General features: G+C 46.8%; 2 protein-coding genes across 2 annotated transcripts in view; both read right to left on the bottom strand.

The window, feature by feature from the left end:
• Positions 1–13726, bottom strand: part of LOC144682555 (serpin H1-like) — a 525388-nt gene that overhangs the window by 466511 nt on the left and 45151 nt on the right. The gene's annotated exons all lie outside the window — the stretch shown is intronic.
• The window catches only part of LOC144683076 (UV radiation resistance-associated gene protein-like), a 271252-nt gene that overhangs the window by 257246 nt on the left and 280 nt on the right, over positions 1–13726 (bottom strand). The window lies entirely within an intron of this gene.

The raw sequence follows: 13726 nt of genomic DNA, 5'->3' as shown, positions 1-13726 counted from the left end.
GCTTTGAAGCACACCACGCAGATACAATATTTTTTTTAATTCATTTATGGCATGTGGGTGATGCTGGCAGGGCCAACATTTATTGCCTATCCCTAGTTGTCCTTCAGAAGGTGATGGTGAGCTGCCTTCCATGTGGTGTAGGTACACCATCAATGCTGTTAGGAAGGGAGTTCCAGGATTTTTTGACCCAGTGACAGTGAAGGAACGGCGATATATTTCAAGTTAGGATGGTGAATGGGTTAGAGGGGAACTTCCAGGTGGTGGTGTCCTTCTCCTTCCAGATGGTAGCGGTCGTGGGTGTGGAAAGTGCTGTCTAAAGGAGCCTTCGTGAGATCCTGCAGTGCATCATTTAGGTGGTACACTGCTGCTGCTGTGCATCGGTGGTGGAAAGAGTGAATGTTTACGGATGTGGTGCCACTCAAGCTTTGTCCTGGACCGTGTCAAGCCTCTTGAGCTTTGTGGGAGCTGCACTCATCCAGGTAAGTGGGCAGTATTGCATCACACTCTTGGCTTGTGCCTTGTAGATGGAGGACAGGCTCTGGGAAGTCAGGAGGCGAGTTGCTCATCGCAGGATTCCTAGCCTCTGACTTGCTCTTGTAGCCACAGTATTTATATGGCTAGTCCAGTTCAGTTTCTGGTCAATGGTAACCTCCAGGATTTTGATCGTTGGGGATTCAGTGATGGTAATGCCAATGACCATCCAGGGGCGATGGTTAGATTCTCTCTTGTTGGAGATAGTCATTGCCTGGTATCACTGTGGCACGAATGTTATTTGTCACTTGTCAGACAATGTAAGCCTGGATGTTGCCCAGGTCTTGCTGCATTTGGACATGGAGTGCTTCAGTATCTGAGGAGTCGTCGTGAGCGGTGCTGAACACTGAACAATCAGCAGCAAACATTCCGGCTTCAGAACTTATGGTAGAAGGAAGGTCATTGATGAAGCAGCTGAACATTGTTGGGCCGAGGACACTACCCTGAGGAACTCCTGCAGTGATGTCCTGGATCTGAGATGACTGACCTCCTACAACCATAACCATCTTTCTTTTGTGCTAGGTATAACTCCAGCCAGTGGAGAGTTTTCCCCATCGATTCCCATTGACTCCAGTTTTTCTAGGGCTCCTTGATGCCACACTCGGTCAAATGCTGCCTTGATGTCAAGGGCAGTTACTCTCACCTCACCTCGGGAGTTCAGCTCTTTTGTCCATGTTTGAACCAAGGCTGTAATGAGGTCAGGAGCTGAGTGGCCCTGGGTGTCAGTGAGCAGGTTATTGCTAAGCAAGTACCACTTGATAGTACTGTTGATGACTCCTTTCATTACTTTATTGATGATCGAGGGTAGAACGATGGGGCTGTAATTGGCCGGGTTGGATTTGCTGTGTGTGTACAGGACACACCTGGGCAATTTTCCAAATAGCCGGGTAGATGCCAGTGTTGTAGCTGTATTGGAACAGCTTGACTAGGGGCACGGCAAGTTCTGGAGCACAAATTTTCAGTACTAATGCCGGAATATGGTCAGGGCCCATATCCTTTGCAGCATCCATTGCCTTCAGCCATTTCTTGATATCATGTGGAATGTATTGAATTGGCTGAAGACTGGCATGCGAGGAGCCGCTTCAGCCTTCTCTTTTGCACTGATGTGCTGGGCTCCTCCATCATTGAGGACGGGGATGTTTGTGGAGTCTCCTCCTCCAGCGAGTTGTTTAATTGTCCACTACCATTCACAACTGGGTGTGTCAGGACTGCAGAGCTTAGATCTGATCCGTTGGTTGTGGGATTGCTTAGCTCTGTCCTTCACTTTCTGCTTATGTTTTTTGGCATGCATCTATAGTCCTGTGTTCTAGCTTCACCAGTTTGACACCTCATTTTTAGGTATGCCTGGTGCTGCTCCTGACATATCCTCCTGCACTCTTCATTGAACCAGGGTTGATACCCTGGCTTGATGGTAATGGTAGAGTAGGGGATATGCCAGGCCATGAGGTTACAGATTGTGTTCGAGTACAATTCTGCTGATGGCCCACAGCACCTCATGGATGCCCAGTCTTGAGTTGCTAGATCTGTTCAGAAGCTATTCCATTTAGCACAGCGGTAGTGCCACACAACACTATGGAGGGTATCCTCAACGTGAAGTCAGGACTTCATCTCCACAACTACTGTACGGTGGTCACTCCTACCACGATACTGTCATGGACAGATGCACCTGCAGCAGGCAGGTTGGTGAGGAAGAGATCAAGTACGTTTTTCCCTCTTCTTGTTTCCTTCACCACCTGCCGCAGGCCCAGTCCAACAGCTACGTCATTTAGGACTCAGCCAGCTGGGTCAATTGTGGTGCTAACGAGCCAGTGATGGACATTGAAGTCCCCCACTCAGAATACATTCTGCGCCCTTGCCACCCACATTGCATCCTTCAAGTGGCGTTCAACATAGAGAAGGACATCAGTTGAGGGAGGCCAGTACGTGGTAATCAGCAGGAAGTTTCCTTGCCCATGTTTGACATGTTGCTATGAGACTTCATGGGGTCCAGAGTCAATGTGTTGAGCTCCCAGGGCAACTCCCTACTGAATATATACCACTGTGCCGCCACCTCTGCTGAGTCTGTCATGCCGGTGGGACAGGACATCAGGTGATGGTGGTGTCTGGGACATGACCTGTAAGATATGATTCTGTGAGGATGACTGTCAGGCTGTTGCTTTACTAGTCTGTGAGACTGCCAAAATTGGGAGAGCTCTTGCCTCCAGCTGTTAGCAAGGAGAACTTTGCAGGGTCGACAGGGCTGAGTTTGCCGTGGTCATTTCCGGTGCGTAGGTCGATGTCGGGTGATCCGTCCGGTTTCATTCCTTTTTTGAGACATTGATACAACTGAGCGGCTTGCGAGGCCATTTCAGAGGGCAGTTAAGAGTCAACCGCATTGCTGTGGGTCTGGAGTCACATGTAGGCACGACCAGGTAAGGATGGCAGATTTCCTTCCCTAAAAGGACATTAGTAAACTAGATGGGTTTTCACAATAATTGACAGAGGTTTCATGATCATCATTCGACGACTTAATTCCAGATATTTATTGAATTCAAATTCCACCTTCAAACCTGGGTCCCCAGAGCATTACCCTGGGTCTCTGGATTACAAGTCCAGCAACAATATCACTACGCCATCGCCTCCCCACCTCCATCGCACTCAACCAGGCAATTGGAGAGTATTCCATCACACACCTGACTTGTAGATGACAGAGGCGCTCTGGGGAGCAAGGAGTAGAGTTACTCGCGATAGGATTCCTTGCCTCTCACCTGCTCTTGCAGCCACAGTATTTATATAGCTAGCCCAGTTAAGTTTCTAGTCAATATCACCCCCAGCATATTCATAGTAGGGGGTTCAGTGATGGTAATGCCACTGAATGTCAAGGGGTGATGGTTAGATTCTCTTTTGTTGGAAATGGTCATTGTCTGGCATAAGCCAATGAACTCATATCAAGGTCACACCGGGCCCAAACACAGATACTGCATTAGTTAAGAAATGCAATCCAACAGAATGCATGCCCGATTAGTGAACAAACTAAGTTTAAGTGACTCAAAGAGAGCCACCATGGTCCATTTAATCTCTTTAGTTGAAGCTGGATGCATGGTGGTGAACCGGAAGATTTAAAAACACAAAATGGCAAAATTTCAATAGAAAAAAATCTGCATAGTTTCTATGTAATAAAATATGAACTCGGTCAAAATTTGAAAACATTAAAGGTTGCCCTCTTTAGATTTTTTAACCTTGTGGCATTGGTTAGAGTGGAATATACGAAGCCAAATTTTCCATTTTAGCTGAATTGAGATACATTGCCAGTATGATGGGGCATGCACCCACCACACAACTATGTCTGACCCAGGAAAATCCTCTGGCCTTGTTAACATACTTGTTAGCAGAGAGATGCAATGGTAATAATCACTCTTGCCGCAGCCTTCAAGCTGTTAGTGAAATGGAATTTTCTTCCTGTATATAATTGCCCTGGCTTTCTGGATATAAAAAGTTTAACATCCCCCCTCCCATCACCATAACAGCACTAGAAGTCAGGCATGAACAGGACCCCTAACAACCTGCATTGCCACTGTTCAAATCACAGGAAACATGTTGGAAAGCACATTTTTCCTTTCAATATGTTCTTAGAGTACAGCCTGCTATGGCAAATCAAGGGGTGTAAATACTGGTAGAGTATATAGCAGCAAGTTTCTTTGACATGTTTCCCGCCCAATCTCCAATAAATAAACAAAGTGGCAAAGGGAAGGCTGCTATATTTGAAGAGGAAGAACAGAGATTCCCAGGATGTTATCACAACCATAAGATTACAGATTTGATCCTGGAGGTATCTGTCAGCAATAAAGGCAAATTCCAGTGGACTCTGCATCCCTGGGAGAGTTAATATTCCCACACCAGACTGCTACTTCATGATAAAAACAGAATTACCTGGAAAAGCTCAGCAGGTCTGGCAGCATCGGCGGAGAAGAAAAGAGTTGACATTTCGAGTCCTCATAACCCTTCAACAGAACTGAGTAAAATTAGGAGAGGGGTGAAATATAAGCTGGTTTAAGGTGGGAGAGAAGTTGGGGGCAGGGGGGTGGTTGTAGGGACAAGCAAGCAGTGATAGGAGCAGATAATCAAAAGATGTCACAGACAAAGGAAAAAAATTGATTATCTGCTCCTATCACTGCTTGCTGGTCCCCCAACTTCTCTCCCCAACCCCCCACCCAACAAGCTTATATTTCACCCCTCTCCTAATTTTACTCAATTCTGTTGAAGGGTCATGAGGACTCGAAACGTCAACTCTTTTCTTCTCCACCGATGCTGCCAGACCTGCTGAGGTCCTGCGCTTGTTCTACCCATCCAGCACTTAGTATTTAAAAGTTTGAAAACTGTTGGAGTCCATTATTAAGGAAGAAATAGCATGACATCTAGAAAAGCTTAACATAATCAGAGTCAACATGGTTTTGTGAAAGGAAAATCATGTTTGACAAATTTGCCAGAGTTCTTTGAGGATATAACAAGCAGAGTTGATGAAGGGGAATCTGTAGAGGTAGTGTATTTGGATTTCCAGAAAGTATTTGATAAGGTGCCACATAAAAGGTTATTGCACAAGATAGGAGCTCACGGTATTGGGGTGAATGTATTAGCATGGATTGAGGATTGGTTAACACACAGAAGGCAGTCAGGATTAATATGTCTTTTTCAGGTTGGAAAGGCATAACTAGTGGAGTGCCACAAGGATCAGTCCTAGGGCCTCAATTATTTACTAGCTATATTAATGACTTGGAGGAGGGGGCAGAGTGCAGTGTATTCAAATTTGCTGACGATACAAAAATAGGTGGGAGGGCATGTTATGATGAGGACATAAGGAATCTGCAAGAGGATATAGACAGATTGAGGTAGTGGGCAAAAGCTTGGCAGATGGAGTTTAATGTAGCCAAAGTGTGATGTCATGCACTTTGGTAGAAAGAATCAAAAGGCAGACTTATTTAAATAGAGAGAGACTCCAAAAATGTGCAGCACATAAGGACCTGGGTGCTCTTGTGTATGTAAAGTTAGCATGCAGGTGCAGCAAGTAATTAGGAAGGCAAATGGAATTTTGGCCTGTATTGCTAGTGGGTTGGAGTTTAAAAATAGGGAAGTCTTGTTACAACTGTACGAGGGGTGTTGGTTGGCTGCACCTGGAGTACTGTGTACAGTTTTGGTTCCCGTATTTAAGAAATGATATACTGGCATTGGAGGCAGTTCAAAAGAGATTCACTAGGCCGATTCCTGAGATGAAGAGTTTGACTTATCAAGAACAGCTAAACAGATTAGGCCTTTATTCATTACAGTTTAGAAGAATGATGGGTGATCTTATTGAAACATACAAGATTCTGATGGGGCTTGCCAGGGTAGATGTTGAGAAGGTGTATCTACTAGTGGGGGAATTTCAAACTAGGTGACAGTTACAGAACAAGGGGGCACTCATTTAAAACTGAGATGTGAAGGAATTTCTTCTCTCAGAGGGTAGTGAATGTCTGGAATTCTCTACCCCAGAGAATTGTAGAGGCTAGATCACTGAAAATATTTAAAGAGGAGGTAGATAGATTTTTGAAATATCGGGGAGTGGGGGGCTATGAGGGGCTAGCATGAAAGAGGAGTTGAGGCCAGGGGCAGATCAGCCATGATCTTATTGAATGGCAGGGCAGGCTTGAGGCTGAATGACCTACTCCTGCTTCTATTTCTTATTTTCTTACATCCTAACTCTAGGAGAAGACAACACTGAATTCCTGCATCACATCAAAATAACTGCGCACACTTAAAACTCTCTTTAGTAACTCTTAATTCACCATGAAGGAAGTACAATCAAGAATGAACCAATGTGGTAACAAGTGTACAGTTGCCAGACGAAGGGGTGGAACAACATTTTATTCTCCTCATCTGAAGAGCTCACTAGCTGAATTAGCTCCAACTGTGGCAAGCCAATTAGTTCCAATATTTCTCATTTCAAGATGAATTTCAGCTCAGCTGATCACATTTTCGACCACTCAAATGACTGAATTGCTTGAGAAATAGACAAATAAAAACTGATTTTGCCTTGTAGCCTGCTCAGGCCAACACCTGGAGAGTGCGTTAATACTATTTCATATAATGGAGGGATCCTCAGATACAAAATTAATTTTTAAAAAATTTTTTCATGGAATGAGAGTGTCGCTGGCTGCACCAGCATTCATTGCCCATCCTTAATTGCGCTCGAGGTGGTGGTGGTGAGCCATCTCTTGAACCGCTGTAGTCCATGTGCTGTCGGATCACCCACAGTGTTGCGAGGAAGAGTGTTCCAGGATTTTGATCCAACGGTGAAGGAACAGCGATATACTTTTAAGTCCAGATGGCGTGTTGCTTGGAGGGGAACTTGAAGGCGGTGTTCCCATGCATCAGCTGTCCTTGTCCTAGGTGGTAGAGATTGCAGGTTTGGAAGGTGCTGTTTAAGAAGCCTTGGTGAGTTGCTGCAACACATCTTGGGATGGTGCACACTCCTAGCACTGTGTGGTGGTGGTGGAGGGAGAGGATGTTGAAGGTGGGCGGGGTGCCATTCAAGCAAGTTGCTTTGTCCTCGATGGTGTCCAGGTTCTTCAGTATTGGAAGCCCGAACAATCCCCATCCACCACTACTCTCCTCTGTCTGGCTAAACTTGTTCTCACACTGAACAATTTCTCCTTAAACTCCTCTCACTTCCTCCAAATAAAAGGTGTGGCTATGGGTACCCGCATGGGCCCCAGTTAGGCCTGTCTCTTTATGGGGTATGTGGAACATTCATTGTTCCAGTCCTACTCCGGCCCCCTCCCACAACTCTTTCTCCGGTACATCGATGATTGCTTCGGTGCTGCTTCATGCTCTCGTCTGGACCTGGAAAAATTTATTAATTTTGCTTCAAATTTCCACCCCTCCATCATTTTCACATGGTCCATCTCTGACATTTCTCTTCCCTTCCTTGACCTCTCTGTCTCAATTTCTGGTGATAGACTGTCCACCAATATCCATTACAAGCCTACCGACTCCCACAGCTACCTCGACTACAGCTCCTCACACCCCGCTTCCTGTAAGGACTCCATCCCATTCTCTCAGTTCCTTCGCCTCCGTCGCATCTGTTCTGATGATGCCACTTTCAAAAACAGTTCCTCTGACATGTCTTCCTTCTTCCTTAACCGAGGTTTTCCACCCACGGTGGTTGACAGGGCCCTCAACCGTGTCCGGCCCATCTCCCGCGCACCCGCCCTCACACCTTCCTCTCCCTCCCAGAAACATGATAGGGTCCCCCTTGTCCTCACTTATCACCCCACCAGCCTCCGCATTCAAAGGATCATCCTCCGCCATTTCCACCAACTCCAGCATGATGCCACCACCAAACACATCTTCCCTTCACCCCCCCAGCGGCATTCCGCAGGGATTGTTCCCTCCGGGACACCCTGGTCCACTCCTCCATCACCCCCTACACCTCAACCCCCTCCCCACGGCACCTTCCCATGCAACCGCAGAAGGTGCAACACCTGCCCCTTTACTTCCCCTCTCCTCACCGTCCAAGGGCCCAAACACTCCTTTCAATTGAAGCAGCATTTCACTTGCACTTCCCTCAATTTAGTCTACTGCATTCGTTGCTCCCAATGCGTTTTCCTCTACATTGGAGAGACCAAATGCAGACTGGGTGACCGCTTTGCAGAACACCTTCGGTCTGTTCGCAAGCATGACCCAGACCTCCCTGTCGCTTGCCATTTCAACACTCCACCCTGCTCTCATGCCCACATGTCTGTCCTTGGCCTGTTGCATTGGTCCAGTGAAGCTCAACGCAAACTGGAGGAACAGCACCTCATCTTCCGACTAGGCACTTTACAGCCTTCCGGACTGAATACAGAGTTCAACAATTTTAGATCATGAACTCTCTCCTCCATCCCCACCCCCTTTCCGATCCCTCCCCCTTTTTTTTTCCATTAATTTATATAGATTTTTCTTTTCCCACCTATTTCCATTATTTTTAAATGTATTTCCATCCATTGTTTTATCTCTACTTTTTAGCCTATTTCGATTCCTTCACCCCACCCCCACTAGGGCAATATGTACCTTGCTTGTCCTGCTTTCTACCCTTAATTAGCATGTTCCTTAGATAATATCACCACCTTCAACACCTCTTTGTCCTTTTGTCTCTGACCTCTTTTGGTTATCTCCACCTATCACTGGCCCTCTATCCAGCTCTACACACAACTCCCCCCACCCCCCAAACCAGCTTATATTGTGTTCCTCTCCGCAGATGCTGCCAGACCTGCTGAGTTTTTCCAGGTATTTTTGTTTTTGTTTTGGATTTCCAGCATCCGCAGTTTTTTTGCTTTTACCTTCAGTATTGGAGTTGCACTCATCCAGGCAAGTGGAAAGTATTCCATCACACTCCTGACTTGCAAGACGTTTGACAGGTTTTGGGGAGTCAGCGGGAGAGTTACTCTCCACAGAATTCCCAGCCTCTGACCTGCTCTTGTAGCCACAGTATTTATATGGCTGGTCCAGAGACAAACAGCATGGTCAATTACAGTGAGAGAGCGAGAGAGAAACAGAGTGGTCATTTACAGTGAGAGAGTGAGAGATGTCATGAAGCTATTAATGTATATATTACTGGAAAATATTTTCTCTTTTTATAGAGGTTTAGTCTGTGGGTGTGTCTCAATTGGATTAAAGCCAACTAGTCTGGGTGCTTTGATGTGTACTAGTTTTGATATGTAAGAGAGATACCGTGAATTTGAATTTTTTGAATGGAGCATTCAAGAAGTGGGGTGAAAACTTGACACCTATCTAGCAGCTACCAAGCAATATGTTTATATTGCTAATAAAATTGGTACTATGAAAAGAGTTTCATTGTTAAAAGGTGAAGTTCAAAGAGGCTGGTGAGACAATGAGCATTTAAATTCAATCATTGGCGGTAGGTACAACTTCAGTAGTTTTCGGGTGTGCAGAGCAGAGGCAATGTAAGATCAAAGGCAGCTGTAAGCCTCCAACTGTCTCCACAGGATCCAAAGTGCAACGAACTTCATTTTGAATTCGTAAGGTGAAAATGCTTTGCCTGGTGTCTGGTTAAGTCTATGGCTTACTGGAGATTAGATGGGGAATTTGTTATAAGTTATGATAGTAGTAATTTGAAGCCATGTGCATATATTTCAATCTGTGTAAATTAATAAAATGTTTCAATTAGTTTAATGTAAAGCCTCGAGAACTGGTGGTCTGGTTCCTGAATCTAGAGTCGCATCTCAAATATAACACTTAAAATTATAGGTTATGACAGTTGTTTAAAGCTTTCCTCTGGGATTTTTAAATAACTCCGCTTTACCAACTGCATCGGTCATAACAGAGAGGAGCAGGGCCTTTAACAGTGAGAGAGTGAGAGAAGTGTGTGATACCATTAAAGAGTGCAAGAGGGAAAAGAACGCAGAGGCCAGCTGATTAGTGAGTAGGATTGGTGAGCCTTTCTAATCTTTAAAGTAAAGTGAAGTCTTTAGTTTGTGTTTAGATCTCGTCTTTTTTTCCTCTTTGCCTCAAAGATAGCTTGTTAAGTATAAGATCGATACTGGTGTGTATAAAAAAATTATAATATAGTGTAACGAGTGAGGGATACTAGAGTAATTAATTAATAAATTGAATAAAATACGATAGTGATGGCAGGACAAGTGATGTGTAACTGCTGCAGCATGTTGGAGCTGCTGGACACCAAGGTGATCCAGAGTGAACACATCTGTACCAAGTGTTTGCAGCTCGAGGAACTTCGGATCAGAGTCAAAGAGCCGGACTCCGAGCTGCAGACATTGCACCACATCAAGGGAGGGGGAAAGTTCACTGGACTCTTTGTTCCAGGAGGCAGTCAGGAGCTAAATTAAAAAGCAGAACCTCCAAGGTAATAATCTCAGGATTGCTGCCTGAGCCATAGGCAAACTGGCATAAGGTAAATAAAGTCAAGGAGTTAAATGCGTGACTCAGAGATTGGTGTGGGAGGAAAGGGTTTCAGTTCATGGGGCATTGGCACCAGTACTAGGGTCGAAGGGAGATGTTCTGGTGAGACGAGCTTCACTTGAACCATGCTGTGACCAGAGTCCTGGCAAATTGAATACCTCGGGCTGTAGAGGGCTTTAAACCAGATGGGGCAGGGGCGGGGGTGGGGGTGGAGGTGGAGGGTTCTGGATAGGGGAAAAGTAGGCTTACAAAGCAAAAGGACATGGCAGCTTTGCAGGTCAGCTATTTAGGTAATGATACCCAGGGTGTGACAGGAAGGGACAGAGTGTACAAACAATTTTTTTTAAAAAAGCAACAAATAGAGTCAAAAAGGGGGAAAAAATTGTAAAAAGCCAAAATTAACTGTGTCCAGCTGCAGCTACTAGCTGAGCGCACTTTGGAGCTGGAGCTATGGGTGGATTCACTCTGGAGCATCCGCGACGCTGAGATTGTCGTGGACAGCATGTTCAGTGAGGTGGTCACACCGCAGGTAAAGACTGAACAGGCAGAAAGGGGATGGGTGACCACCAGGCAGAGTAGAGGAAGGCAGGTAGTGCAGGAGTCCCCTGTGGCCATCCCCCTCTCGAACAGATATGTCGTTTTGGATGCTGTTGAGGGAGTCGGCTTCTCAGAAAAAAGCAGCAGGAACCAAGTCTTTGGCACCATGGTTGCAATTACGGAGACATGGCTGCTGGGATGAGAACTGAACATCCAGGGGTATTCAATATTTAGGAAGGACAGGTAAATAGGGAGAGGAGGTGGGGTAGCACTGTTAGTAAAGGAGGAAATCAATGCAATAGTGGGGAAGGATATTGGCTTGGAAAATCATGATGTGGAATCTGTTTGGGTGGAGGTAAGAAACACCAAGGGGCAGAAAGCGTTGGTGGGAGTTGTCTATTAGTCCCCAAACAGTAACAGATATAAGGGAAGGTATTAAACAGGGAATTAGAGATGTATGCAATAAGGGTACAACTGTGATCATGGGTGACTTTAATCTATATATAGATTGGACAAACCAATCTAGCAGTAATACTGTGGAGGAGGATTTCCTGGAGTGTGTACGTTATGGTTTTTTAAGACCAATACACCGAGGAACCAACTAGAGAGCAGGCTATCCTAGACTGGGTATTGTGCAATGAGAAAGGATTAATTAACAATCTTGTTGTGCGGGGTCCCTTTGGGAAGAGCGATCATAAAATGATAGAATTGTCCATTAAGATGGAGTGTGAAGAAGTTGAATCCGAAACTAGGGTCCTGAATCTAAATAAAGGGAACTATGAGGGTTTGAGGCGCGAGTTGGCAATGATGGATTGGGGAACCTTACTAAAAAGGGTTGACAGTAGGTAGGCAATGGCTAATATTTAAAGGAATGTATGCAAGAATTGCAACAATTATTCATTCCTGTCTGGTGCAAAAATTAAACAGGAAAGGTGGCTCAATCATGGATTACAAAAGAAATTAGGAATAGTATTAGGTCCAAAGAGGGGACATATAAAATTGCCAGAAAAAGCAGCAAGCCTGAGGATTGGGAGCAGTTTAGAATTCAGCTAAAGTAGACAAAAAGATTGATCAAGGGGAAACTGGAGTGAGAGAGTGAACTTGCAAGGAACATATAAACTGACTGTAAAGGCTTTGATAAATATGTGAAGAGAAAAAGATTAGCAAAGGCAAATGTAGGTCCCCTACAGTTAGAAACGGGGGAAATTATAATGGAGAACAATGAAATTGAACTAATATTTTGGCTCTGTCTTTACAAAAGGGCAGGCCATTTAGGACTGGGATGAGGAAAAATGTATTCACTCAGTGGTCAACCTGTGGAATTCTCTACCACAGAAGGCTGTGGAGGCCAGGTCACTGAGTATATTCAAGAACGAAATTGATAAACTTTTGGATATTGGTGGCATCAAGGGGTACAGAGAGAAAGCAGGAATTTGGCATTGAGATAGAGGATCAGCCATGGAGGAGAGAAGGGGGGGAGAGAGAGAGAGAGGGGGGGGGAAGAGAGAGAGAGGGAGGGTGGGGGGGAGAGAGAGAGAGAGAAGAGAGAAAGAGAGAGAGAGAGGGGGGGAAGAGAGAGAGAGATGGGGGGAAGAGAGAGAGAGGGGGGAAGAGAGAGAGAGGGGGGGAGAGAGAGAGAGGGGGGGAGAGAGAGAGAGAGAGAGAGAGAGGGGGGGAAGAGAGAGAGAGGGGGGGGAGAGAGAGAGAGAGTGGGGGGAAGAGAGAGAGAGTGGGGGGAAGAGAGAGAGAGAGAGAGGGGGGCAGAGAGAGAGGGGGGGAAGAGAGAAGGGGGGAAGAGAGGGGGGGGTTAAGAGAGGGGGGGGTTAAGAGAGGGGGGGGTTAAGAGAGGGGGGGGTTAAGAGAGGGGGGGGTTAAGAGAGGGGGGGGTTAAGAGAGGGGGGGGTTAAGAGAGGGGGGGGTTAAGAGAGGGGGGGGTTAAGAGAGGGGGGGGTTAAGAGAGGGGGGGGTTAAGAGAGGGGGGGGTTAAGAGAGGGGGGGGTTAAGAGAGGGGGGGGTTAAGAGAGAGGGGGGGGTTAAGAGAGAGGGGGGGTCAAGAGAGAGGGGGGGTCAAGAGAGAGGGGGGGTCAAGAGAGAGGGGGGGTCAAGAGAGAGGGGGGGTCAAGAGAGAGGGGGGGTCAAGAGAGAGGGGGGGTCAAGAGAGAGGGGGGGTCAAGAGAGAGGGGGGGTCAAGAGAGAGGGGGGTTAAGAGAGAGGGGGGTTAAGAGAGAGGGGGGTTAAGAGAGAGGGGGGTTAAGAGAGAGGGGGGTAAGAGAGAGAGGGGGTAAGAGAGAGAGGGGGTAAGAGAGAGGGGGGGTAAGAGAGAGGGGGGAAGAGAGAGGGGGGGTAAGAGAGAGGGGGGAAGAGAGAGGGGGGAAGAGAGAGGGGGGGAAGAGAGAGGGGGGGAAGAGAGAGGGGGGGAAGAGAGAGGGGGGGAAGAGAGAGGGGGGGGAAGAGAGAGGGGGGGAAGAGAGAGGGGGGGGAAGAGAGAGGGGGGGGAAGAGAGGGGGGGAGGGGAAGAGAGGGGGAGGGGAAGAGAGGGGGGGAGGGGAAGAGAGGGGGGAGGGGAAAGAGAGGGGGAGGGGAAGAGAGGGGGAGGGGAAGAGAGGGGGGGAAGAGAGGGGGGAAGAGAGGGAGAGCGTGGGAAGAGAGGGTGGGGAGAAAGAGAGGGTGGGAGAAAGAGAGGGTGGGGGAAAGAGAGGGGGTGGGGGAGGAAGAGAGGGGGTGG

The sequence above is a fragment of the Cetorhinus maximus genome, chromosome 7, assembly GCF_964194155.1.
Source record: "Cetorhinus maximus chromosome 7, sCetMax3.hap1.1, whole genome shotgun sequence".
NCBI classification, from domain to species: Eukaryota; Metazoa; Chordata; class Chondrichthyes; order Lamniformes; family Cetorhinidae; genus Cetorhinus; species Cetorhinus maximus.
Note: the sequence above shows the minus strand (reverse complement) of the source record. Positions and strands in the feature narration are given on the sequence as shown.